The sequence below is a fragment of the Culex quinquefasciatus genome, chromosome 1 (assembly GCF_015732765.1).
Source record: "Culex quinquefasciatus strain JHB chromosome 1, VPISU_Cqui_1.0_pri_paternal, whole genome shotgun sequence".
Taxonomy (NCBI): Eukaryota; Metazoa; Arthropoda; class Insecta; order Diptera; family Culicidae; genus Culex; species Culex quinquefasciatus.
This window is the reverse complement of record NC_051861.1, coordinates 60000265-60004797: the sequence shown is the minus strand read 5'-3', so window position 1 is coordinate 60004797 and position 4533 is coordinate 60000265. Positions and strand designations below refer to the sequence as shown.

At 48.0% G+C, this 4533-nt stretch overlaps 1 long non-coding RNA gene across 1 annotated transcript; it reads left to right on the top strand.

Annotated features, from left to right (window-relative positions):
• Positions 1-3304: 3304 nt before the first annotated feature.
• On the top strand, positions 3305-3913 carry LOC119767881. The gene is made up of 4 exons (XR_005277762.1): positions 3305-3380; positions 3439-3517; positions 3591-3658; positions 3753-3913. It is a non-coding gene; the product is annotated as an uncharacterized LOC119767881 (long non-coding RNA).
• Positions 3914-4533: the final 620 nt, after the last annotated feature.

The following is a 4533-nucleotide window of genomic DNA, read 5'->3' as shown; positions in this document are numbered from 1 at the left end:
CTGGAACTGCCGGACGAGGTTCTCTAGGTTCGTACGCCTGGTCACGGGTGATGCGATCGACGTACGATTTTGTAGACCAGCGTGAGGAGTTGATATTCGGCAGCGCGTGGTGCGAATTGTCGTCGGGTTCGTCGTGTTGCTCGGCCGAGCCGCTGTTGAACAAAACGCGTTTGGGCGAGATGTGTTTAAGGCTCCAGATCAGCTCCACGTGGGAGGTCGTTAATTGATGGACGTCTGAGGCAACGGGAATGCTTTGCACGATGATTGCTAAAAGACAATTCCAAAATTTAGCTTGCAGTTGTTAGTAGATTTTGAAATTTCCGAAAATTTACCGTTCCGAGGAGGTCTCCGTTGTTATACACCACTGAATAACTTTGATCAGATGGTCCTCCAGCATTCGTTCCCAAAATTTGTTAATTTTCTTCGCCGTCAGTTGACCGTCCTTCACCGTTCGAATCTGCGCCCTGTGCTTCTCCACCAGAAACGACGTGTGCTTAAGAATCGCCTACACAAACTCGAACTACGCAGACCGAATGGTCGCGCAGGCTGGCGATCAGAACGCGCTGGTACTTGATTTTGCACTATTCTGGGGTGTTGGATCTGAATGGGAGAAGATTGAATTAGTTTTCTATGAATTATTGTTCTTTCTCAACTTACTTGGGGTTGCGCTGCCGTTTCACGCACCCGGTGCTCCAAGTCGGTGGACAACTTCCCATACATGCAAGGTCTGAACGGGAGAAAGCTTTTACGGCTCTTACTTGCTGATTAGCTCGGTGAATTTCTGCAGGGCTTTCGTCCTCGTGGTGGTGTCCTTTTTGAGCATCTTCTTCAGCACGATCTGAAAGATGTCGTCCAGGTTCGGGTCGATGCCCACGCCGCCGTGGCTTTCGATCAGGACAAAGCTCGGCACGACCGGCATCTTGCTTCTGTCCAGCGTTGTGAATCCGAACTGTGTTGTCCATCATTTCCGCACTCCGGCCACTGCTCGAGGGCTGGATAAAACGACTGCCGTTCACGATGTTTCCGGACGAGAGGAACAGTTCGAGTGTTTTGACGTTCACAAAATGAGCGGCGTTTTCCGGAGCCTGCTTGGTTTTGGCGTCCGCGGTCGGAGCTACCGCCGATTTGTGAGCCAACTTCCAGAAGCGCCACAGCTTTTTCCTGGACAAAGTCGTGGTCAACCGATTTAGGCGAGTTGCCGGGCTCAGGGCATCGATGAGCGCTTTTAGACCGTCGATCTGTCGGCTGGCCAGTTTGTTATTGGGGTTTCGAATGAGTGACTGAAACCCGCGTCGTTTTGGATGTCGTTTTCCACCAGCTGCAGTATGACGTAATTCTGGTTGTACTCACACATGTCCTACCTGTTCTCCCACATGACCATGTTGACCGAGAGCAGGTACTCGCCCATGTCCGGGCACTTGTTGAGGCGGTCCTGGCACACGACGTAATGTTCGGAATTGGCTGGCCGGGAAGTGCACGGTTTCAGGATCAAATCCTTCGCGTATATCCAGGTCAGGATGGAAATGAAACCACAACACAAGTACCACAAGTTCTTGATGAGTTGCTACGATTCCTCGCCATCCGAGCACTGAGCTCATCCACGAGCTGCGTAACGCAAAAAGTTCCCGCATTAGCTGCTCATCACAGTAGGCTGCCTCGCGGGTCATGTCCCGCGATTGGACGCCAAACTGCAGCCAGCTTACTGTGTCCGTGCTGGTTTCGTGGCAGAGGAGTCCGCTTCTTACGTATCGTAGCTCAGCTCCAGATGCGTCACCCGGAATGTGATCTCCTCGGTTTCCATTATTTCTGCTCCATGTTAAACTACGGGGAACAAAATGCAATGTAAACAAAACGTTTCTCACGTTTTCCTCGTGCACTTAACTCACCTAGTGCTCACTTCTGCCTGAAGCGGATCGGGAAACATTTTTGTCCACCTGCGGGAACCGCTTTTAGGAACGCACGATCGTGCGGCGAGCACGGAATCACCGGCGGAAAACTTCGCGGTCTGACTGCGGTTGATGCGAGGAAAAACGAAACGATTGTTCACGAAGAAGAGTGGGCTATTTTAAAAGGATGAAGAAGAAATTTTCCGCTTCCCCGCAGATAGCACGCATACTTAAACAATAACCAAATCGGATGAATCGTATTGTCGTAGTGTGGGTTAATTTAGACATGCTTTGAACATCCGATGGTCAATAATTTGAACATTTAATGGGTTAGGCCGGATGAACATTCAACGTTCAACGGAATTTCTTTGCGTGTATCAAACAGTTGATCACTCTCCTGATAATTGCTGCCGGTACTCATTTCCTTTCTAGCACCGCTTTCAGCTCCAGTAGACTTATGCTGTCGAATGCTTGTAACCTGCCTGCTGCAGTTTACCATCGCAACAGTAGAAGTCTGCGAATAACAAGAAGAATGCCCTAAGCCATCCCGATCAGGGCAAAAATTTGATCTTTTGTCTTCTAGAATCTATATATATAAAAAATTTCGACGGTTTTGTTCGAACGCGCATCAGTTGATAACGGAAAGTCGGATTGGAGCGCTCTTTGCTGCGTTGGGTTCGTATAAGCCCAAGGAAGGTTCTTACGCTAAAAAGTGACAACTTTGGCCACTCCGGAACCGATTCCGGAAGATCTGCAGATTGTATGGGAAAAGTTGCGTAAAATTAAATTTTGATCACAGGAGGCTAAAAACGTCAAGAAGTGAAAAAATAACAAGACGAAGTTTGTCGGGGTTAGCTTGTTTTTTATAAAACCACTACACTTACAACACAAACAAGAAGCCAAGAACCATCATCATCATCGATCGCGGCTTACCAGCAGCCGATCGGTGCTGATTGCGCGCTGACTCTCGCGAGTGCGTGATCTCCCAGCTAACCGTACGCACATAAGGCACGTACACGGAGAAAAAAAGGTTCCCAAAATCGTGAACAAGCGTTCATGAAAATGGGAACCACGAACAAAGTGTTCAAATCCCATGGTACGTTTTTGGAAATCGTACCATGGGATTTGAACACTTTGTTCGTGGTTCCCATTTTCATGAACGCTTGTTCACGATTTTGGGAACTCTTTTTTTCTCCGTGTATGCACTAGATATTGGGCAATTTCAAAACTGAAGGCCGATCGTTGATTAATTACCCCTAGCACAAAACACAACAAGCACATCCACCGATTATGTTTATGCTCATGAGTGATAATACGCGGCGCGATCGGCCAACCAATATAGCCGATCGTCGCCCGCAGGTCATGATCAGTCACTGGTTTAGCGTAAAGGAGACCGCGTCGATCGTCAACCACCGTCAACTTTTCCGCCGGACGATCGGCCTCAAGAAGAAGTTTTGTTCGAGGAATCTCTGTGGTGAAAACCGTCTCACCAGTGTAATTCGTGCGGATTTTGTGGTGTTAGCATAAATGTAATTTTGATTGTTTCGCCTAGGAGGAAGAACAAGGCGTGGAATAATAACCGCACTGGAGTGCGAGGTGCCGCGACACCGTAAATTGGTCGTGGTGGAGAGGTAGAGTGGCGACCCTCCCTCATGTGCTTAATTGGTGTTAATTTGAGTCTTTTTTGTACTTTTTGTGTGCTAGTGAGGTGGCGTCTACGATCAGCATGGAAAGCATGGCCATGCTGGAGTAGATAGGAGTACTTGAGATCGGTAAGATAAAGCTGCTAAACCGTCTCTAAAATAAGTCCCAAAATGTGCTTCGTCCCTGAAATGTGTTCTAATTGTTCTGTCTGCCATTGTGCAGGCCTTCATTTCCTGTTTCACAAGCTGAATTCCATCATGGCTGGAGCCGTGGTGTGGAGCAGTGCGCTGCTGTGCATTCCTGCCGACTGGACGGCGGGGCTAATGCACCGGATGTCCGGCGTTCTCGCCGGTGACCAAGCTGGGTTCTGCCCGGGCAGCAACGTTGTTCTGGATCGTCGAGGGATACACGGGGGGTCACACACACACACAGGTTTACACCCGCAACTCTAGTTTTAAGGGCATCTCCACCGCAGGGACCTAATTGCGTTGCAAAACTAATTTGGCACCCGCGTCAAGCCCACCGCGGTACTTGTGCGAGAGCTAATTTAGGTTCGAGTTCATCCGTGTTCATCCGAATCTAAACAAAACTCAGGTTAGCTCCGGGATCTACCGGGATCAAATCGTCTGACGGATGGTTTTTTTCAAGCAAAACAATGTAATTAGGTCAATGTGAGTTTGTAAACAAAGAGTTTATCCTGCTCACGTCAGTAAATGTTTACATTAGGAGTGATGATTGATTTTCCGATTTCAATTCTTCGAGTTTGGAGATATTTTCCCTCCTGTGCTGCAAGTTTACGCATGAAAAATGACTTTTGGCCACCTTTTGGCAATCTGGGGTGATGCAGTTTAGTTTTTGAGGTCAGATTGGGGCTGTGTTTGATTAATTTTGGTCAACGCATTGTCGATCAACTGCTGGACATGCAAGAGACAAGTCATTTGTATTGAATAAAAAGCCAAATTCAAGCAAAACATTTTAAATAAGCCAATACGGATTCGAAAAC